The following is a 24843-nucleotide window of genomic DNA, read 5'->3' on the forward strand; positions in this document are numbered from 1 at the left end:
TTAAGATACTCTAGTTTCACTTAGCGCTTCATTTAAAAAAACAAAAAAACAAAAAAAAAACACATACACCCCCCGCCCGCTCTATCAACGCAAAGCCTTTTGGGAGATGCAGTCTTCCGCCATCTCGCAACCCTATACCACTTGGGAGATGTAGTTCTATACCCCGCCACGTATTTCTAGTATTAGTTTAAAGATTATAAAAATATATTATAAACTTTTCTTAACTATACATAAAGTTAAATCTTATATAATATTAACTTACCGCACGATGTATTACGTCGAATAACGCTTATCCTAGCTTGTCCGGCGGTCAGCGATGGTACTGTTTGATGAACTTCCGCATCGGAAATATCTTCGATAGCGGAAATCTGTCGTTCTGGACCTCGCTCATCCCCGGCCGTCGCACCGTATGTCTTTTCTCATTGATTTTCGGGCAGATTCACGCGGGGGTCACTTATAGAGGCTTGAACTCCATCCGGAATCGTCTTGGTATTGTCACATGTGCTTGGCTCTTCCTCGTATGCGTTTATACGGTTCAAACGAGAACCAATTCTTGAAGTAGCCCCCTCTAGTGGTCTTTCACCTGTATTCATATAGTGTATCGATTTAATGGTCTTTTCGTAAATGGCCTCCGTCTCCCTTCGTAATATATCGGCTAAAAAACAAACAAAAAAAACTATATTAAAATATAGACATTATATATATAAAAGAGAAGAGAAGATGACTCTCACCAAGATCGGCAGTGCTATAGATATCACCCTCTCCAATAACTAAAATAGTTTTAGAAGACAGCGTTATATATTAGATTCTATAAAAAATATATAAAACTCATACAGTCTATAAACTATATCGGCGGTTACTAAAGTTTCTATAAAATATATTTACAATTTGTTATAATTCCCCAGATCTCCATCCTAATATTTTATAAAAATTAGAAGTTACCTTCAGCCATCCTGCAATCAGAGGTGAATCTTTAGGGGTCTGTAAATGCCTATCTGTCTAGGGGTTGGAACTGCCTCGAAAAAAAACATCCTAAAAGAGGCGGTATGGACAAGCGGTCGTAAATTATTTTAGGGGGTATACTTTTTTTTTTTTTTAAATAAGTTACTTTCTACCTATTTAATGAAATAGAAATCGATTAACACTCCTATATCATCATCATCCATCGTTTCATTGATATCAAACATTGTTTAACAATACAAACCCTCGTGACAACGTTTAATACACAATTATTTTTTGCAACAACTCATCTCTCACTCTTGTCTTCCTCCTGCCATCTGAAACCCCATTCACCCCTCCTCCTCTCTCCCTTCCTCGTGTCAATTGAAGCCCCGTCCCCCTCATTCATGCACCCCACAGCAAGTTCACGCCACCCCTCACTCGAGCACATTTTCTCCAACTTTCACTCAAGCGGGTTTAATCATCATTTGTACTTTTGTTTGTAGTTTCCATAATCATGGTTCGCGCCCAAGATATGAATGTGTTGGGCTAAATTCACTCTTACAAAAATGTCTATATCGAAAAGCCCCTCCTACATATTTTTTTCTTTTTTTAAAAAAGAAAGAAAGAGTCGAGCCTTCTTCATTCTTCTTTTTCATTCTTTTATTCATACATCTTATTCCAATATAAGTCTGTTATTGAGTCTGTGTATGTGCGCGCGCGCACGTATGTTTTTTAACATCTGGAAGGAAAAAAAAAAAAAGCTCATCCGCTTCGCCCAAGTCTAAAGACATAAAACAATCGTCACCCCCCACCTATTTTTTTGTTTTTCTATCGCTTTCCTGACCATATGCGGCGAACAAGGAGGTAAGTCACATCTCCTTTTAAAATATGACAAAGATCTTTTGACCTTGACACCCCCAATTCCTCTCTCTTGGGATAAATCATATCGGCCTACCACGACGCTTCTTGCATTTTTATCAAAAGCGGTACTATATAATCTTCGGGGGTCCCCTCCCCTAGAGGATTATCACGGTCGATTCATTTTTCATCGTGCTACACAGTTCATACAGACAACCAGACGACCCCCCTCGTCAGCCATTTCCTTCCCACCACCACCACCCCCCACCCTCTCCACATGTTGCACAGGAACACACAGGCACACGGGCATACAGGCGCACGCCTCTTCATCTCTTTGAAATCCTATTATTTTTATCGTTTTTTCCTACGTCATCAAAAAAAAGTCTTTGATCGTGACCTCTTGACCTCCGATCCATCATTTTTATCGTTCCCTTTCATCCTACGTCATACCAGGCCTTTGATCGTGACCTCTTGACCTCCGATCGATCATTTTTATCGTTTCATCCTACGTCATCAAAGGACATCAAAGGACATCAAAGCGAATCAGGTCGTAAATCAAAATTTTGATCGCGACTGACTAAAAGTCCAGCTATTAACTCTCTTTCGTCTATCTGCATGTGAATGACAACAATGTTAGAAATAGGCTTCATCCGGTGAGTGTGTGTGTGCGCGCGTATGTGTGCGTGCGTGTGGGTGTGTGAGTGTGAAATCTGCTTACTTTTTTTTAAGAATATGATTCCCATTGGGACTGTGCTTACTTTGCTTTTAACCAAACGGATTCTGCGCATCTAAGGAAAAAAGGCACATGTTTCATACACACTATTCAGAGAGAGAGAAAGAGTGAGAGTGAGAGTGAGAGTGAGAGAGAGAGAGAGAGAGAGAGAGAGAGAGAGAGAACGAGAGCAAATATGGCAGAATAAGAGCAAGAGTATGTGTGGTGGCGAGAGAGAGAGAGAGAGTGCAATAGAGGAGGTAAGAGACAAAAAGAGAAAACAGGGGGAGAGAACAAGAGAGGAAGAGAACAGGGAAGAATGGAAGCAAGAGACAGAATGAGAAAGGGAGAGTGAGAAAACGAAATATTAAAGTAAAATTACATCAGTAACGGTGCCCTCGGTTGTCAGCAGGGCTCCAGCTTCTTTTGCCATTGCATCTTTGAGTGGAACTTCAGTTGCAACAGGGAAAAGCAAGGCCCTTGCCTGTTGTTCGATTTGCTCTGGCACGTGTATTGCCGCAGCCAAATATATGGCTGTATTTCTACGTGAGAGGATTACGCCTTCTTCTTTCCCCACCCCATAATTTGAAAAGCGGTATGTCCCGCCTATTTGAATTTCTGAGGCCAGGGCCTCAAACAAAATGAACTTGCACACTTTCAAAAACACCGTGGCGGCCATTACAGATGGCCGCCACGGTGTTTTTGAATGAGGCCCCAGCCTCAATCGTGCCATCCTCTCTTATGGCCCAATTTTTGTATTTTGTGGACACAATACTAGCAACCACTTTTGCACTAAAGGACCTCTGGGGTTGGTTTGGGGTCCACAGGTTCTCCATTCTGGAGAAAAACAAAAAACAGATCAAATCAAAATGATTGCTTCCCCACATGTACTTCAGTTAATCTACATAATGACTATAGTTGGTATCAGCAAATGCCACGTTTGATTTATTTTTTTGGTACAGCCTACCTCTGGTAAATGTGTTCAAATGGGTCTCATTTTTAAAGTCTTTGTTATGATCCTACCAAGGATTGAACCTACAACGTCCCAGTGTCAGGTGAGACGCTCTACCAATAGGCCATGGAGCTGGTCATGCCTATTGACCTATCTAGATACACATTTCTATTTTTAAACTCTATTTTGTAAGTATAAATACATTTACAATACAATAAATTGATACGATAAACGTATTTCCAAGTGATCTATTAGACTTACTTTCTAATGTAAGCAATTTCATTGGTTGTTTGGCTAACCAATAAAATTGGCATGCCTGTAACCACCCAGAATGGTCAATGTCTGACCAATCTATTGATTAATCAAGTCAATATGAGATTAACCTACTAGATTGGTAGTTTTTTTTTAACCAAACCATTTTTAGAGTGATACATGAACACATATTTAAAAATTTATCTTCATCAATTATTTTACGACATCAAAATGTTTTGTTAACATACAGCGCAGTGGGAATTGTGCTGTTTCCCACGAAAGTGACGTAAGGGAGATAGGAGAAAAAAAAGACGGGTTGAGCGACACAAACGACAACCGAAGACGACCGTGGGTGTGTGTGTGTGTGGGTGTGTGTGTGTGTGCGTGTGTTCGGCTTCATGCGTACTGCTTGAAGCACTGTGTGAACTTTTCCGCGAAAGCGAGCACCGCTTCTGCTTATTAGAGTCACTGTGAATAACCGAATGGCACACTTGAAGGATACTCTAAGGTTGTGAACAGTCGGAGTGAAGCAGAACGCACTCGAAGCCTATTTCCAAACGCGCGCTCTATCCAGTTCTATCACTCGCGAAACCCGGATGTACCCCCAAAACATAGCCCCCACCCATGTGTTCATTTTCAGTCCATGTAACAAACACGCACACACACTCAAGACTACGTGGGTCTTTTTTACTATCGGAGGAAAATGAAAAGTTGCGGAAATAAACGACAATATACATTAAAAAGTGTTGAATGTATTTAAATATTTAAATGTTTATTCACGTTCATACACGTTTACGTGACTGTAAAATACGTCTGGTATCCGACGTTATCAAAAAGCCAGGTGGCTACCAAGCTAACATATAGGCTATAGGTGAAAGGAAGATACACAATTTGGCAGAATTTTTTAACCTAAAAATTAGACAAGTAAATACCAAAATAAAAAATGAGTGCCGCTGAGATACCAATGATAGTCAAAATGCAGGAGTCTAGTTTAAGTTAACCAAATTAACATTAGCAATTTTGCACCTGATAAAGGACAGCAACGGACCAATACAGAAACCTGAATAAATGGTATTTTAAAAATATAAAATATTAAAAAAAATACCAAAAATACCAAACACAAAGTATAGGAAAGTAGTTTTGGGGGGAAAATACGTGTCTTAATAAATGTGTTAAGCTCCTACCTTGTGCGTCTGAATGTGCCAGCCAAATGAAATGCGTAAACAGTCACATGATCACCCTTAAAACGTACCCCCGCCCTCTTCTAAAGACAAACAAACAAACAAACAAAAAACAAAACAAAAAAAGCCTTTTTGTTTTGTTTTTAAAATTCATTTTTGGAGTTGTGACATTTGAAAATTTGTCATCTTTTTTTTCCTTTTTCTGCTAACAAATTTAAAAGTGTATATTTTATGTTTTTAATTATATTCCACTTCAATTCACAAACACACATTTCACACTTTAGGCTCTTCCGTATTAATGTTAAATAATATTTTGTTTTGCTTGTAGGCTACTTTGTGCCTGTGCAACAATAATAATCTAATGTGCCTGTCATGTCTCAATTTAAATGCGAAATGACATTGTTCACAGTATCAGTGTTATCTATGTGTTAACTTTTTTTTCTGAAGCAATAGTCTGGAAAACCTTGGATCTAACTGCCAATCACTACTGTGAACTGCCGTTTCTGCTGAGGAAATGCTTAGGGAAGGTGGCCAAATGCAAATTTTAAGCCACCTTTTAGCGAAGGTTACTTCTGCCCATGTAAATTCAAGTTAAACACATATCCTAGTTTTATTCATTACTTCATTCAAGATCCCCCCCCCCCCCAGTTAAGTACACGTGTTGCCTATAAAAAAAAATAAATAAATAAAAAACTACAGAGATTTCATCGAATCTCAAACGTCCATTTGGAATGGCATGGAATAAGAGGAACACATAGTTTAAAGTTGAAGCATGACTGAAGCATGAAGACTGAACATGCATGGTTTAAAAAAAGGTCTTGTCAGACTGTCAATGACATGAAAACTTTTAATGACAATGTAAACTTAGTGAATGATCATGTATGAAAAGTTGTAACAATTACTGTATAAATGCAGAACTACTGTTTAATGAATTAATTGAAAATAAAATACAGAATTTAAATATAAATTAGTTGTCAAGAATACCAAACTAATTATATATTAAATTTACAAATGAAAAACAAGAATACAAAACCTAAAGGGTTGCTCAAATTCTAGAAAACTACAAATGGGGGAGTAGGTGGGGGAAAATGACAAAAAAAGAAAAAAGAAAAAAAGAAACAGCAATACTCAAATTTCAGAACAAAAGTACCGCATTTCAACAAAAACGTTCAGTCAAGATCAGATGGTGGTGAGCAGCTTCAGCTCATATCTTGTACTTGGGTAGCAAACGTCCATCTCTGACCCACAGCTAGCATGTGAACAATGTAGAAACCCTAAATGAAGCATGTGGTGAGAACAAAAACTAAGAAAGATATAATTAATTAAAGAAAGTGTTTCCTGACAATATTCGTGTTGGCTACTCAGAACAATAAAGAGAAGTCCTGCTTCTTGTCACCCTGCTGACAGTCAGTGTTCTGTGGTGAACCTGTTTTGGCCCCCATTCTCTTTTTGTCAATAGGACTATATGGGACAAATTAGTTAAAATTGACGTGATGCTGCAGAGGGCTCAGAAAGGTTTGACTATAGATTACAATATGTTCAAATATCACAATCATTACCTTTTCTACAATTGCATATTAAAATTGTAATATGTCATGCTGATGTCTAATGAAATGTCCATGTACAAATTAATACAACAGTGAACACGTTAACATACCTGTGTCTTCCATTGTGGAATGAACTGTTCTTTCTCCAGATAAGGAACTTGTCAAAAGTAAAGTACAATTAATGCAGTTACTGCCATTATCAAAAAAAAAAAAAAATGATGTGAAAAGACTTACATTTTCGTTTCAGTAAATAGAAACGGTCTGAAGAGAGTTGAACACGGACTGGATTTGATCCTCGGGAGAATATTAGTGCTATGGAACAACACCAGACAAGGCTGAGCTTCTAATAGTCAACAGCCAATGAGTTCTTCTTTTCTAGATGGGAGGAAAAAAACACATAGAAGGTGGGGAGTATAATAATATCTGTGAAAGACATGCTACGTTATAGTGTTCTTCATAGTGTTTACTGACACAGTTCTTCTCAACCACTTACACAATAATAAAGAAAAGTCCTGATTAAATTACAGTGTCTTCTTTCATCGGGGAAAAAAAAAAAAGTATATTTGTATCCGTTTTATCACTATTCACATTCCTGGTGAAACCACTGTCCAAATGAGCTTGTTGTAAATGGCCCTGGCTGATCGCGTATAATCTGCTGCCACCTGCTGGCCATTTTTTTAAGTAATAACTACCATTGCTTTACACCTCTCCAGGTCAGAAGCCGCGTCAAACCCTTCTGTACTCTCTTGCATATAAAAACATAAAAATAAAAAAATAAATACTACTCTTTGGCAACCAAGTATCCACATATAATAAATCAGTGACATAAAGACACTCACATACCTGTTAGCTCCATTAGCGGGATTCTGTTTTTTTTTTTTTTTTTTTTTTTTTTAAAGAGCGTAGCTTTGCTTAATTCTGGAATGAACTGCTACTTCTCCACATAAGTAACCTACAAATAGTAAAGGAAAGTAAAATTACTGCATTTACTGTTTTGAACCCCCAAACCCCCAAAAAGAGATGTGTAATGATGCTACTTACCTTTTCCATTCATTAGACAGGAATATGCCCATGCCTCATGGAGATCTAGTCCCAGTAAGGTTAAGCTTCTAATAATCAACGGCCAATTCGTTTTTTGTCTCGATGTCTGTCTCCTAAAAATAAACAAAACAAACAAAAAAAACATACAAGGTTGTGAGGACAATATCTGTTAAATATACGCTACATTATTGACAGTGTTTACTGATAGAGTTCTTCTCAGCCACTTACACAATAATGAAGAAAAGTCCTGATTAGATTAGAGTCTCTTCTTTCATCATGGGGAAAAAGTACATTTATATCTGTTTCATTAATATTCACATTCCTGGTCAAAAGAGCTTGCGTTAACATGGCCTTGGATGATCTCTTATAATGTGCTGCCACCTGCTGGCCGTTTTTCGTAATAACTACAATTCCTTAACACTTCTCTTCATGTCAGAAACTGCATCAAAGCCTTCTGTATGCTCTTGCATATAAAAACATTAGAAAAGAAAAAAAACATATACATACATTTTTGGGAGTGAATGGCAAAGTATTAAAATAGTATTTACACGTTTTTGGGTTTGAAAGATTGTATTAATACAGCACTCACTGGCAGTATCCACATATAATAAATCAGTGACATGAAGACACTCAAATACCTGTTAGCTCCATTAGCTGGACTCTTTTTTTTTTTTTTTTTTTTTTTTTTTTAAAGACCTTAGCTTTGCTTCATTCTGGAATGAGCTACTCTTTCTGCATTTACTGTTTTTACAAAAAGAAAAAAAAAAGTTTAATGATTCGCTACTTACCTTTTCCATTCATTACATAGGAATGGCCATGCCTCATAGAGATCTCATCCCAGCAAAGTTAAGCTTCTAATAGTCAACGACCAATCCATTCTTTGTCTCAGTGTCTGTCGATTAAAAAAACAAGTACAAGGTGGTGATAACAATATCTGTGAAATATATGCTGCATTATTGACACTTACACAAGAATGGAGAGAAGTCCTGCTTGGCCGCCACAGGTGTTAGAGTCCCTGTTCCGTGATGTACATATTTTGGCACTTGTTCTCCAAGTCTTTTTGGAGAGAAAAGTATAAAACAGAATCAGTGAGTTCAATGTTCTGTGATGCTACAGAGTGCTGAGACAGTCTTGGACATTGCTTACAATATATTAAACTATCAATCATTTCATTGTTTACAACGGCTTTACAATTAATTAATACAGCACACTCATGAGCAACTAAGAATTCACATACTTGACATGAACACACTTAGATACCTGTTAGCTCCATTCTGGAAGGAATTGCTTATTCTGTATAGTAAAGAATCCTGTTAAAATAAGAAGGGAGTAAAATTACATGTCAAAAAAAAAAAAAAAGAGAATGCGTTGAATGATGCTACTTACCTTGTCTGTTTTCTGTTCTCACCTCATGCTAATGATTTATACATGTTAAAATGTTAATTTAAAAGGAGAAAAAAAAAAACACCGCTCCCACCCGCACATGCACCCAAACTCAACTTGACATGTCACCATTTCAACATTTTTCATAATTCTTCTGTTTCACCTCTCATGCAAATGAGGACAGATTCCGTTGCGAGGTCCCTATTATTCCTGAAGGAATTCTTCTTCTTATTATTATTATTTTTCTTTGTTATTATTATTCTTTTCCGCAAACAATCGCATTTTTGAGACACTAAACATGAACAAAAACTCACCAAACTTTACACACACATCGGTCCTGCGAAAAATTTGATATTTTGAAGTTGCCATACATGATAACAGAAAAATGGATCTTTAGCGCTACATAGGTTTAATGGACCCCTGTCCCGCTACGATTGTCCTACGGCTACGAAAAATGTGTGGCACCTGTAGCACATCCAGATGAACAAATACCTCTTTGATAGGTGTCCCCTAAAATAGAGAGGAAGTGAGGTATGAGTATTTTAATGTCGAATTTGGCCTATTTTTGCACATTTACAGGGGTCATACTTTTGCCCCTGTCACGTTTCAGTTTGTTTGGGTTTTTGTTTTATTTTGGTGAGTGTTGGTTGTCTGGTGTTCCTGTCTTCTTCCCCAGTCTCGTTATGGTTAACCTTGTCCACCTGCTTGTGTCTTCCCTTCCTGGTGTGTATTGCTGATTGGTCCCCCCTCCCTGCTGTGTCTCCCAGGTGTGTCCTGTTATTGTCATTAGTGTTTGTATAAGGGAGTGGTGTTTGTCTCACGCGGGTGTGGGAGCATTGTTTGATGTTTGTTTTTGCTGTTTGAATGTCTGCATGTCTGGTCACAGTGGTGTCTTTATTGCCAAGTCTACCAAGTCTTTATTGCCAAGTCTACCAAGTCTTTATTGCCAAGTCTACCAAGTCTGTTATCGCCAAGTCTAAGTCTTCCACGCCAAGTCTGCTAAGTCTTCCATGCCTAGTCTACTAAGTCTTCTACGCCAAGTCTTCTACGCCAAGTCTTCCCCGCCAAGTCTTCCCCGCCAAGTCTTCCCTGCTAAGTCTTCCCTGCTAAGTCTTCCACGCCAAGTCTGCCAAGTCTTCTACGCCAAGTCTTCTACGCCAAGTCTTCTACGCCAAGTCTTCTACGCCAAGTCTTCCACGCCAAGTCTTCCACGCCAAGTCTTCCACGCCAAGTCTTCCACGCCAAGTCTTCCACGCCAAGTCTTCAAAGTCAGCCACGCCAAGTCTTCAAAGTCAGCCACGCCAAGTCTTCAAAGTCAGCCACGCCAAGTCTTCAAAGTCAGCCACGCCAAGTCTTCAAAGTCAGCCACGCCAAGTCTTCAAAGTCAGCCACGCCAAGTCTTCAAAGTCAGCCACGCCTAGTCTTCAAAGTCAGCCACGCCTAGTCTTCAAAGTCAGCCACGCCTAGTCTTCAAAGTCAGCCACGCCTAGTCTTCAAAGTCAGCCACGCCAAGTCTCTGCCTCACGCCACGCCAAGTCTCTGCCTCACGCCACGCCAAGTCTCTGCCTCACGCCACGCCAAGTCTCTGCCTCACGCCACGCCAAGTCTCTGCCTCACGCCACGCCAAGTCTTTGCATCACGCCACGCCAAGTCTTTGCATCACGCCACGCCAAGTCTCTGCATCACGCCCCGCCAAGTCTCTGCCATGATCTGTGTCCACGTCCAGGCCAGTCTACTCCCCTTCCGTCTCGTCCAGTCCTTCCCCGTCATAGTTAATAAAGTTCCTTACATCATCTTTCCAGTCTGTCTTCCCGCCTGTTTCCTCCGCTTTTGGGTCCACCCATACCCCCAACGTAACAGCCCCCTTCTTCACAATTAACCGAATTGACTTCAAACTTGGGCTGTACCATCTCAAAACCTGGGACAACATAATGGTAAAAAAATCAAAAGTTTTTGACATAGTATATGACGGGGGTGGGTCTTCAAATTTAGAGTTTCAAAATTCTTACTGAACAAAGCATTGCCGGTTGGACGTTTAATCTAGAGCTACGAAAATTGGTACACAGATGTAACAGACTACGACCTACAAAAAAGTCTGTTAGTGCCATTTGCTAAACCTAACAGAAAGTCTGCCAGAGGCGGGGCATCAAATTTTGCATTTCAGAATTCTTACTTAATGAAGCATTCCCGGCTGTACGTTTCACCTAGAGTTACCAAAATTTGAAGACATATGTAACAGCCCCCAAGGTACAAAAAACTCTTTTTGAACCATTTGATAAACGTAACAGGAAGTCCACCATTTTGATTTACTTTGGAACACGTTGCCATTTTTTTGGCCATTTCATAGGGGTCTTATTTTAACGAACTACTCCTACAGAGTTTATCCGATCATCTTCAAACTTGGTGTGATTCATCTTAAGATGTTGAAGATAAAAAGTTATTGAAAGCTTTTTATTTCGTCGCACGCTGTTGCCGTGGCATGCACTGTTTGCAAAGGAAAACAATCCTTCATAATGAAGTATTCCCAGTTGTACGAAGCAGCTAGAGCTATGAAAATTTGGAGACATATGTAACAGCCCACAATGTACAAAAAAGTCTCTTGGTGCCATTTGCTAAACCCAACAGGAAGTCCCCCAGGGGCCGGGCATCACATTTTGAGCTAAAAAATTCCTCTTTAACGAAGCATTCCCGGTTGTACGTTTCACCTAGCGCTATGATAATTTGGAGGCATACATAACAGGCCACGATGTACAAAAAAATTCTCTTGGAACCATATGCTAAACCAAACAGGAAGTCCGCTATTTTGATTTATGTTGGGATTTATATCCATTTTTTGTGGCCTTTTTTAGGGGTCATATTTTAACAAACTCCTCCCATAAAATTTATCCGACCGTCTTCACACTTGGTGTGTTTCATCTTAAGATGTTTAAGATTCAAAGTTATCGAAGGTTCATTATTTTGTCGCACACCGTTGCCATAGCAATGCATTGTTTGCCAAGTAAAATGCTGCTTTTTTTCCGTCTAAACGTGCGAAAACTCATGAAGCTTTGCACACACATCAGACCTGTCATAAACATGAATATTTTAGAGTTTTTGTGTGCAATTTGCAATAAATGGCTCACTAGCGCACTCTAGACATTATTATGAAGCTTTTCCGATTGTATGATTCAGCTTTGTGAAAATTGGGAGCGATATCTATCAGCATTAGACTTACAAAAAAAGTATTCTGTAGCCATATGGTTAACCAAACAGGGAGTCTGCCATTTTGATTTACTTTGGGATTTGTAGCCTTTTTTGGGGGCTTTTATAAGGCTCATATTTTAACAGACTCCTGATACAAAACTTATCCGATCGTCTTCAACTTTGGTGTGTTTCATCTTAAGATGTTTAAGATGAAAACTTATCGAATTTTTTTTATTTTCTCGCACGCCTTTGCTGTAGCGATGCATTTTTGTAAAGAAAAATGCCGCTTTTTTTAAGTCTAAACATGGGCAGAAACTCACAAAACTTTGCGCACACACCAGACCTGTCACAAACATGAATAGTTTAGAGATTTGTTCTGCAATTTGCAGTCTGCCATTTCTTTTGGGAATTGAACATCATTTTGGGCCTTTTTATGAAACTTCGCAACGACAAGGCATGGCAAAAAGATTTCGAATTTAGATGGTTCTTGTCCTATGAAATAGTACCCCAACATGCCAGTACCCCGACATGCAAGTACAACCAACATGGGCCCTTTATAGCTGCTTGCAGCTCTAGTTTTTGTTCGTGTTATTTCTTTGACACAAAAATTGAGTCAAAGAAATAAAATGTGTCAGCCCCTTTTTGACTCAAGTCTTTTTAAAACATTCCCACCGCTCACCTCCCACAATATTTACCTATGACACCTTGGACATTTTGAGCCTCAATCTTATCTAATGTTTCTAACTGCTTAATTGCATTATTTTGCTATGACTTACCTTTCAGTGTTTAAAACGCAGAAGACAGGATTATAATAGCTGTAGTAGGTTTGCAGTACACCTGAATGTAGAGCACACTGAGGTCGAGAGATAAAAATGAGGTCAAGCAATGTGTTTTTGTCAGTGGTAGCAGTAGAAATGAGTTGTGTGTAACCTTTTGAGAGAAACAGTTCAAGAATAGGCTTGTGTGAGGGCGATCGCACATCTTCATTGAAATCTCCACATACCAAGAACTGATGATGGTCCATCACTTCAAGGTAGCGTAGCAAACTTTGCAGGTTTGTCAGAAATGTGCGCAGACCAGAGTCCAGGGGGCCTGTAAACAGCAGCAATCAACATATTGATGGGAGCTTCAAGTTTCACAACGACAAATTCAATATCAGTCACATTCTGTACATATCTCTTTTCCTGGACTCTGATGTGATTTTTGACACAAATACCTACGCCGCCACCACGCTTGGTTGCCAAGTCGGGACAGTTTGAATAGGAAACACTTCGATTGCGGTGAAACATTGTGTAGCCTTCCAAGACAGCCTCTCCAGCAGCCACTGACCCCTGCAGGTGTGTTTCTGTCAAGCACAAAACATCAGCAAAATGCAGTTCATGGTGACACGTAATATCCTACGCATGACACGCCAGTCCTTCAGTGTTATGATGGATGATGACCAGGTTGGTTGCTGGGTCTATTGTAGTCATCACGTGAAGGAGCGGCATCACATGGTCCAAAGAAGCCTCTGTCATCTCAGTGAGAGCAACCGTGATTTCTGGGTTCGCATGAATCCTTCTCTCGTCCATATACACAATATGTAGACCACGGAGCGTCGTCACTCTGCTGAGAGCAACATAACCCATGCCGTGCTCGAAGACACCTTTCAGTGACACCACTGCTTGAGATGTTGTCATTCCTTGCACTTTGTGAACTGTACAGGCAAAAGCAAGCTTAATGGGGAACTGCAGACGCACCACTCCAGACTTCTTCATCTTTTCCTCCTGTCTGTCAATGTACACAATGTTGTCAGCAGCACTTGTCATTGCGACACGATCCAGTTCGAGTCCAAGTTTCTGCACACGTGCTTCATTTGGATAATTCACCAATTTCACCACTTTAGCAAATGTGCCATTGCACAGACCTGCTTGTACATCAATATTGCGTGTGATCATAACACGTGCACCAATTGCAACTTTGATTGAGTCCGGTAACTCATTCTTAGCTCCTACGACAGGAGTACCTTGTCTTGCCATTCTGCCAGTTCTTTGGTCTTTCTTGTAGTCATCTGCATCAATTTTCACAACATCCACGTGAAGCAGACTCAACATCTGTGAGTTGTGGTCATCTACTTGTTTATTGGTGGCGTAAACATGCAGTACATCCTTTGGACACTTTTCTGGAGGAGTGTAAGTTGTAATAAGCAACGCTCTGTCTAGTCCTGACAGTTCATCAGACTTCTCTTTGACGCGGAGTCGGTTCAGCATCTCAGCAAAAGCAACATCATCTTTCTGTCTCATGATTTCAGTCAGTGTGATCATTTTGAAGTTGTCACGCCAATGGTCAAGCCGAGTGGGATCGTAGACACACAAAGGTTTGGACTGTCTCACAGGAGGGAGCTGATAGAAATCTCCAACAGCAATAACAGACAACCCACCGAAAGGCAAATTGATTCCTTTAACTTGTTTCAACCTGGCGTCCACGTATGCAAACAGGTCTTTCGACACCATGGAAATCTCATCGATAATGAGAATTTCAGCGATTGACAGCTCTGCTCTGACTTCGTCCAGGTTATTGCCCAGGCCGTGATATGGAGGTTTGAGACTTCTCGGCAGTTTGAGTAGACAGTGCAGGGTCGACCCAGATATGTTAAAGGCTGCCGTGCCAGTGAAGGCGGCGAGAATCATTGGAAATGTCTGCTTCCTCAGCCAGTCGTGGTAATCTCTGCAGTATTTTTGTCGCCTCTGTGTGGATACATTTGATAAGATGTGACTTGCCAGTTCCAGCGCCACCATTGATGTAGTAGAAGAACTGCTGTGGCTTTAAGCCACACACACGTTTTATGCACCAGCTTCTGACCTGGTAGAAGACACATGCTTGCTTTTGGTTCAGATTCCGATACATATTGCGCAACACCGTTGGATCGATGGCAGCAACTTCTGTCATGATGGACATTTCCGTCGCTTCAGACCTGTTGTAGTCTGGCACATTTTCTTGCACGTCATTGGGTTCTTCTCTCGCATTGAGTTCCTCGATGCATTCAAGTCTTTGCAATTCATTCTCGGGAGCCAGGTGGCACCATTCATTTATGATGAGCCCGCTGTCCTCCACCTCTTGGATGGCACGGTCAATGTCTTTGCTGTGTTTCTCATACCTTTCTCTGTTTCTGTTGACAATGTCGTGCACAAGCTCTGGAAATTCAGCAGCTGGTAACCGTAGATATGCACTGTTGTGAAACAACTGGTATGTCGGAAAGCGTGGAGATTTCAGCTGGCAGTCAGCACGGTGAGGCAGATACTGGAAGATCTCATGGCATGAAATGGTGGAATATATTGAAGTTGGAATGAAGTGAATCGCATGAATAATGTGGAAGTAAATGGAAAACGTAGAATGTGGGAAATAATCGGGTGCGAAATCGAGAATTGTGGGTAACACGTGAATTTTGGAACTGAATAGCTGGAAGAGCTCATGGCATGAAATGATGGAATATATTGAAGTTGGAATGAAGTGAATCGGATGAATAATGTGGAAGTAAATGGAAAATGTAGAACGTGAGAAATAATCGGGTGCGAAATCGAGAATTTTGGGTAACACGTGAATTTTGGCACTGAAAAGCTGGAAGAGGTCATGGCATGAAATGGTGGAATATATTGAAGCTGGAATGAAGTGAATCGGATGAATGTGGAATTAAATGGAAAATGTAGAATGTGGGAAATAATCGGGTGCGAAATCGAGAATTGTGGGTAACGCATGAATTTTGGAACTGAAAAGTTGGAAGAGCTCATGGCATGAATTGGTGGAATATATTGAAGTTGGAATGAAGTTAATCAGATGAATAATGTGGAAGTAAATGGAAAATGTAGAATGTGGGAAATAATCGTGTGCGAAATCGAGAATTGTGGGTAACGCGTGAATTTTGGAATTGAAAAGCTGGAAGAGCTCATGGCATGAATTGCTGGAATATAATGAAGCTGGAATGATGTGAATCGGATGAATGATGTGGAAGTAAATGGAAAATGTAGAATGTGTGAAATAATCGGGTATGAAATCGGGAATTGTGGGTAAGGTGTGAATTTTGAACCTGAAAAGCTGGAATAGCTCATGGCGTGAAATGCTGGAATATATTGAAGCTGGAATGATGTGAAACGGATGAATAATGTGGAAGTAAATGGAAAATGTAGAATGTGGGAAATAATCGGGTACGTAATCTGGACTTGTGGGTAAGGTGTGAATTTTGAACCTGAAAAGCTGGAATAGCTCATGGCATGAATTTCTGGAATATGTTGAAGCTGGAATGATGTGAATCGGATGAATAATGTGGAAGTAAATGGAAAATGTAGAATGTGGGAAATAATCGGGTACGTAATCTGGAATTGTGGGTAAGGTGTGAATTTTTAACCTGAAAAGCTGGAATTGTTCATGGCATGAATTGCTGGAATATATTGAAGCTGGAATGATGTGAATCGGATGAATAATGTGGAAGTAAATGGAAAATGTAGAATGTGGGAAATAATCGGGTACGTAATCTGGAATTGTGGGTAAGGTGTGAATTTATAACCTGAAAAGCTGGAATTGCTCATGGCATGAATTGCTGGAATATATTGAAGCTGGAATGATGTGAATAGGGTGAAAAATGTGGAATTAAATGTGAAATGTAGAATCTCCCATTAAGAATAATGGGGGAAAATCGGGAATTGTGGGTAAGCCGTGAATTTTTGAACTGAGAAAAATGGAAGCAGTCGTTGCGTGAATTTTTGGAATAGTTTGAAATTGAAATGGAGTGAATCGGGTGAAAAATGTGGAAGTAGATAGCTCCCCAAAAAGTGGTCGGAATAATTAGAAATGCCATTTCTGGGGAAATAGCGTGTGAAGCCTGGAGAGCTGAATGAATACCTGTGGAATGATTTGGAATAATGTTGAATGATATTGAATGGTGTTGAATGGAAAGTGTAGAATGTGGGAATAATCGGCTACGAAATCGGAAATTGTGAATTTTGGAACTAAAAATCTGGAATAGCTCATAGCATGAAATACTGGAATGTACTGAAGTTGGAATGAAGTAAATCGGATGAATAATGTGGAAGTAAATAGAAAGTGTAGAATGTGGGAATAATCGGCTACGAAATCGGAAATTGTGAATTTTGGAACTGAAAAGCTGGAATAGCTCATAGCATGAATTACTGGAATGTACTGAAGTTGGAATGAAGTCTCTATCGTATGAATGTGGAAGTCAACGGAAAGTGTAGAATGTGGGAATAAGAAGAAGATTCATTTTCCCATTACTAAAACACAAAGTGAATTGGTTAGGCACCTTTTTATGGTACTGCCAGCCAAACTCAAACTGTCAGATAAGGACAGTTCATTAGTGTTAATACTGTGTTAGCTCAATGCTATGAAATTGGAAATTGTGAATTTTGGAACTGAAAAGCTGGAAGAGCTCGTGGTCGGAATTGCTGGAATATGTTGTAACAACTATGGCCTATGGCCCAGGCCACCCTTTAATTTTTTTTTAGCTTGCTTCTTCTAAAGCAAACTCTCTGCAGTTGCATAAACATTCCACAGCTCAGACAGGATCTAAGCTTGGTTAGCTCTGCAGGTGGTCACACAACCACCAACAAAGCTCTTTTGAAGCCGCTGGCCAGGTAACAAAGGAATTTATTGCGTCTGCCAAAGGAGGTGATTCGGGCCCCGACTTCCCGGAGCCCGAGAAAACGCCTTCAATGCATTAGAATATACAAACGACTGATCAAAGGAATGTTTATGACCTTTCTTATCAACCAGGGGGGACTCTCTGGCGTCACCCCTCCAGGGGGCACACCTGGAACATCTAGATGGAGCAACAGCACCGTCAAGTGATGAAACTTGGAACTATCCTTAGTGACAATTCATACAAGTAACCGCATTTTACACATTTATACCATGATAATTCTTGACAGACAACTGAACTACGACTGATTCATGTTATGTCTTTGTGTGTATGAACGTCCTATTTCATTTGTACTCCATAAGGAATGAAAGGTAATCAATATCTTTCAGTTCAGTCAGATTAGGCTCAAGAACGACCTCACAAATTAGTTTATGATGCATTAATTACGATGTGTGTTAAACGGGTTGTGTGGGAAAACTGATTTGCCAGACTGACCAAATTTAATGCCAAATTATTAATCCCTTTAATAATTTGCTTTTTAAAGTCTGCGTGAGCGAACAGAAGGGTTTGCCACCACCTACTGGAGCCCCGCCCAGAGACTTTAAAAAGACCAGAGGACCATCTCTCTCTCTCTTCCCCCGATGCCTCTTCACGATCGCACTCTCTCCCGCTTCTTCTACTGAAACATCCTCAGGCCAACTACCTGCAAGTTTCCCAGCCTGCTCCAATTCTTTGTTCCTGGCAGCAACCATTGCCACGAGAGCAGAGCTCCACGCCACGCCAAAGCAGGTGCAAACTGCAACGCTGACCCCAAAGAGACTCTTTTACTCCCCTTTTCTTTTTTTCCCCTTTTTCTTCACCATCGGTGACTGCCCGCCAGCAACGAACTCCGCGGCCCCGGGGTACACTTGCAACGTACCGCCTGATTCAAGGTTGTGCACCTAAGCCGCACCGCATCTCATTGAATATCGAGTGTGGCGACTTTAGATTATAAATGACTGATGAAGAAATGATTTTGGTCGTTGTTTGTTCCTGTTAACCCAAAGCAAAGCCAACGTGGTGCCCCTAGAGGTTATCGAGGTAAATACAATTTACCTCTGTAACGTCCAGATTATTAATTCGTCTAAAAGACAACCCAATTATCGCTACAATGTTGAAGTTGGAATGAAGTAAATCGTATGAATGTGGAAATAAATGGAAAGTGTAGAATGTGGGAATAATCGGCTATGAAATTGGAAATTGTGAATTTTGGAACTGAAAAGCTGAAATAGCTCATAGCATGAATTACTGGAATGTACTGAAGTTGGAATTAAGTAAATCGGATGAATAATGTGGAAGTAAATAGAAAGTGTAGAATGTGGGAATAATCGGCTACGAAATCGGAAATTGTGAATTTTGGAACTGAAAAGCTGGAATAGCTCATAGCATGAATTACTGGAATGTACTGAAGTTGGAATGAAGTAAATCGGATGAATAACGTTGAAGTAAATGGAAAATGTAGAATGTGGGAATAATCGACAACGAAATCGGGAATTGTGAATTTTGGAACTGAAAATCTGGAAGAGCTCATGCCGTGAATTACTGGAATATATATTGAAGTTGGAGTGAAGTAAATCGGATGAATAATGTGGAAGTAAATGGAAAATGTATAATGCGAGAATAATCGGCTATGAAATTGAAAATTGTAAATTTTGGAACTGAAAAGCAGGAATCGCTCATAGCATGAAATACTGGAATGTACTGAAGTTGGAATGAAGTAAATCAGATGAATAATGTGGAAGTAAATCAAAAGTGTAGAATGTGGGAATAATTGGCTACGAAATCGGAAATTGTGAATTTTGGAGCTGAAAAGGTGGAAGAGCTCACGACTTGAATTACTGGAATATATTGGTTGGAATGAAGTAAATCGGATGAATAATGTGGAAGTAAATGGAAAATGTATAATGCGGGAATAATCGGCTACGAAATCGGAAATTGTGAATTTTGGAACTGAAAAGCTGGAATCGCTCATAGCATGAAATACTGGAATGTACTGAAGTTGGAATGAAGTGAATTGGATGAATAATGTGGAAGTAAATAGAAAGTGTAGAATGTGGGAATAATCGGCTACGAAATCGAAAATTGTAAATTTTGGAACTGAAAAGCAGGAATCGCTCAGAGCATGAAATACTGGAATGTACTGAAGTTGGAATGAAGTAAATCAGATGATTAATGCGGAAGTAAATGGAAAATGTATAATGTGGGAATAATCGGCTACGAAATCGAAAATTGTAAATTTTGGAACTGAAAAGCAGGAATCGCTCATAGCATGAATTACTGGAATGTAGTGAAGTTGGAATGAAGTGAATCGAATGAATAATGTGGAAGTAAATGTGAAATGCAGAATCTCCAAAATGTAGAATGTGGGAATAATCGGCTACGAAATCGAAAATTGTAAATTTTGGAATTGAAAAGCAGGAATCGCTCATAGCATGAAATACTGGAATGTACTGAAGTTGGAATGAAGTGAATCGAATGAATAATGTGGAAGTAAATGTGAAATGTAGAATCTCCCATTAAGAATAATGGGGAAAAATCGGGTATGAAATCGGGAATTGTGGGTAAGGCGTGAATCGTAGGAATAATAAAAATACAAGCGCGCGTCGCGTGAATTTTAGGAATAGTTTGAAATTGGAATGGCGAAAATCGGATGAATTATGTGGAAGTAGTTACACGTCAAAAAAGTGGGCGGAATAAAAATAATAATAATAACTAGACTAAGCAATTTCTGAAGAAATTGCGTGGGATGCTGAAAGCCGACGCAAATAGCTGAATGCTAAGCTGACTGCTAATAGCAGAATGCTATTGTTATCATTGAAGTGTGAAATGTAATTGAGAGATGTCTTGCTGAACCAGAATGCATTAAATAAAACGTATGTTAAATTAATAAAGAAAGATACATTGGCTGTAAATTACATATGAGAAATTGTGAATGAATTATAAATGAAAAGGCTGAAGTTGAAATTCAACCAGCCTGAGATTGAATTTGAACCCTCACCTCCTGTTTACTGTTCAATGAGCTACTGCACTGCCAATCTATCCACTGACCCACAGAAGACTTGGTGGCATCACTAAAGTGTTGTGAAATGGAAGCAGCGAATGTGTCTGAACATGCAATAAAATGTATGTTAAATAAAGAAAGATAAATTGGTTGTAAATTACAAATGAGAAATTATGGTTGAATTATAAATGAAAAGAAGAAAGTTTAACTAAAAAAAAAAAAGAAGTATGTCCATGTCCAAAAGTTGCTCCATCCGAGGTTTGAACTAGCGAACCATTCGTAGGGCTGTCTTTGCTATGCAAGCGCTTAAGCCAGTGAGCCACCAGACCTGTGAGCAGCGTAGCGAATTGGCGTATTTGTATTTTAAAGTGTCACCTGATGAAAGCCGTCAGCGCTAATTTCGGACACATGTGTTTGATCATGTCAGTATAACGCATTTCCTGGTATGATAGTCAGTAGGTATACTTAATATCCGTTTATGTAATTGCCACGGACATATGTGCAATGTACAGTCGGCAGTGGGCTTTGAACCTGCGACCTCCTGCTTACTGTACATGCACTCTCCCAACTGCGCCACGAAGCAATAGCTGAAAGCAAGTCAAGATGGTCTGTTGTATGTATGGAAGTGGGCGTGGAAAATGGGACTTAGAAAAAATTCAGTGTCAGTCCCATTAAAACTGAATGGGGAAAAGTGGATCTTTAACATTAAATGATGCGAGTACTGTAAGTAATATGAAGTCAAACGATAAATAGCCCGAAAGGCGTGAATTTTGTCAGCAAGTTGAAATTTGAACGGTGTAAATCGGAAGTATAATGTAGGAGTAGTTTGATTGCAAAAAGTGTTGAGAATAAAATGCTATAATAATAATAAGTTTAAGTATAAGTATAATAATAATAAAGGTTAGAAACAACATATGTGGGATGCTTTCAGCATCCCACAACTAGACTAAGCAATTTCTGAAGAAATTGCGTGGGATGCTGAAAGCCGAATGCTAATAGCTGAATGCTAAGCTGACTGCTAATAGCAGAATGCTATTGTTATCATTGAAGTGTGAAATGTAATTGAGAGATGTCTTGCTGAACCAGAATGCATTAAATAAAACATATGTTAAATTAATAAAGAAAGATACATTGGCTGTAAATTACATATGAGAAATTATGAATGAATTATAAATGAAAAGACTGAAGTTTAAATTCAACCAGTCTGAGATTGAATTTGAACCCTCACCTCCTGTTTACTGTTCAATGAGCTACTGCACTGCCAATATATCCACTGACCCACAGAAGACTTGGTGGCATAACTGAAGTGTTGTGAAATGGAAGCAGCGAATGTGTCTGAACATGCAATAAAATGTATGTTAAATAAAGAAAGATAAATTGGTTGTAAATTACAAATGAGAAATTATGGTTGAATTATAAATGAAAAGAAGAAAGTTTTAGTTTTAACTAAAAAAAAAAAAGAAGTATGTCCATGTCCAAAAGTTGCTCCATCCGAGGTTTGAACCAGCGAACCATTCGTTGGGCTGTCTTTGCTATGCAAGCGCTTAAGCCAGTGAGCCACCCGACCTGTGAGCAGCAGAGCGAATTGGCGTATTTGTAGTTCGAAGTGTCACCTGACGCTGAAAGTCATCAGCGCTGATTTGGGACACATGTGTTTGATCATGTCAGTATAACGCATTTCCTGGTGTGATAGTCAGTTGGTATACTTAATATCCGTTTATGTAATTGCCACAGACATATGTGCAATGTACAGTCGGCGGTAGGCTTTGAACCTGCGACCTCCTGCTTACTGTACATGCACTCTCCCAACTGCGCCACGAAGCAATATCTGAAAGCAAGTCAAGATGGTCTGTTGTATGTATGGAAGTGGGCGTGGAAAATGGGACTTAGAAAAAATTCAGTGTCAGTCCCATTAAAACTGAATGGGGAAAAGTGGATCTTTAACATTAAATTATGCGAGTACTGTAAGTAATATGAAGTCAAACGATAAATAGCCCGAAAGGCGTGAATTTTGTCAGCAAGTTGAAATTTGAACGGTGTAAATCGGAAGTATAATGTAGGAGTAGTTTGATTGCAAAAAGTGTTGAGAATAAAATGCTATAATAATAATAAGTTTAAGTATAAGTATAATAATAATAAAGGTTAGAAACAACATATGTGGGATGCTTTCAGCATCCCACAACTAGACTAAGCAATTTCTGAAGAAATTGCGTGGGATGCTGAAAGCCGAATGCTAATAGCTGAATGCTAAGCTGACTGCTAATAGCAGAATGCTATTGTTATCATTGAAGTGTGAAATGTAATTGAGAGATGTCTTGCTGAACCAGAATGCATTAAATAAAACATATGTTAAATTAATAAAGAAAGATACATTGGCTGTAAATTACATATGAGAAATTATGAATGAATTATAAATGAAAAGGCTGAAGTTGAAATTCAACCAGCCTGAGATTGAATTTGAACCCTCACCTCCTGTTTACTGTTCAATGAGCTACTGCACTGCCAATCTATCCACTGACCCACAGAAGACTTGGTGGCATCACTAAAGTGTTGTGAAATGGAAGCAGCGAATGTGTCTGAACATGCAATAAAATGTATGTTAAATAAAGAAAGATAAATTGGTTGTAAATTACAAATGAGAAATTATGGTTGAATTATAAATGAAAAGAAGAAAGTTTAACTAAAAAAAAAAAAGAAGTATGTCCATGTCCAAAAGTTGCTCCATCCGAGGTTTGAACTAGCGAACCATTCGTAGGGCTGTCTTTGCTATGCAAGCGCTTAAGCCAGTGAGCCACCAGACCTGTGAGCAGCGTAGCGAATTGGCGTATTTGTATTTTAAAGTGTCACCTGATGAAAGCCGTCAGCGCTAATTTCGGACACATGTGTTTGATCATGTCAGTATAACGCATTTCCTGGTATGATAGTCAGTAGGTATACTTAATATCCGTTTATGTAATTGCCACGGACATATGTGCAATGTACAGTCGGCAGTGGGCTTTGAACCTGCGACCTCCTGCTTACTGTACATGCACTCTCCCAACTGCGCCACGAAGCAATAGCTGAAAGCAAGTCAAGATGGTCTGTTGTATGTATGGAAGTGGGCGTGGAAAATGGGACTTAGAAAAAATTCAGTGTCAGTCCCATTAAAACTGAATGGGGAAAAGTGGATCTTTAACATTAAATGATGCGAGTACTGTAAGTAATATGAAGTCAAACGATAAATAGCCCGAAAGGCGTGAATTTTGTCAGCAAGTTGAAATTTGAACGGTGTAAATCGGAAGTATAATGTAGGAGTAGTTTGATTGCAAAAAGTGTTGAGAATAAAATGCTATAATAATAATAAGTTTAAGTATAAGTATAATAATAATAAAGGTTAGAAACAACATATGTGGGATGCTTTCAGCATCCCACAACTAGACTAAGCAATTTCTGAAGAAATTGCGTGGGATGCTGAAAGCCGAATGCTAATAGCTGAATGCTAAGCTGACTGCTAATAGCAGAATGCTATTGTTATCATTGAAGTGTGAAATGTAATTGAGAGATGTCTTGCTGAACCAGAATGCATTAAATAAAACATATGTTAAATTAATAAAGAAAGATACATTGGCTGTAAATTACATATGAGAAATTATGAATGAATTATAAATGAAAAGACTGAAGTTTAAATTCAACCAGTCTGAGATTGAATTTGAACCCTCACCTCCTGTTTACTGTTCAATGAGCTACTGCACTGCCAATATATCCACTGACCCACAGAAGACTTGGTGGCATAACTGAAGTGTTGTGAAATGGAAGCAGCGAATGTGTCTGAACATGCAATAAAATGTATGTTAAATAAAGAAAGATAAATTGGTTGTAAATTACAAATGAGAAATTATGGTTGAATTATAAATGAAAAGAAGAAAGTTTTAGTTTTAACTAAAAAAAAAAAAGAAGTATGTCCATGTCCAAAAGTTGCTCCATCCGAGGTTTGAACCAGCGAACCATTCGTTGGGCTGTCTTTGCTATGCAAGCGCTTAAGCCAGTGAGCCACCCGACCTGTGAGCAGCAGAGCGAATTGGCGTATTTGTAGTTCGAAGTGTCACCTGACGCTGAAAGTCATCAGCGCTGATTTGGGACACAT

The 24843-nt window shown here is 39.3% G+C and overlaps 1 long non-coding RNA gene across 1 annotated transcript; it reads right to left on the reverse strand.

Annotated features, from left to right (window-relative positions):
- Positions 1-5790: 5790 nt before the first annotated feature.
- Positions 5791-10439, reverse strand: LOC144026023 (uncharacterized). Its single transcript, XR_013285024.1, has 8 exons — positions 8746-10439; positions 8453-8541; positions 8274-8377; positions 7486-7598; positions 7288-7396; positions 6679-6819; positions 6555-6601; positions 5791-6171 (listed from the first exon to the last, which is right to left on the reverse strand). It is a non-coding gene; the product is annotated as an uncharacterized LOC144026023 (long non-coding RNA).
- Between the last annotated feature and the right edge of the window lie 14404 nt (positions 10440-24843).

Source organism: Festucalex cinctus, chromosome 9 (genome assembly GCF_051991245.1).
Source record: "Festucalex cinctus isolate MCC-2025b chromosome 9, RoL_Fcin_1.0, whole genome shotgun sequence".
NCBI lineage: Eukaryota > Metazoa > Chordata > Actinopteri > Syngnathiformes > Syngnathidae > Festucalex > Festucalex cinctus.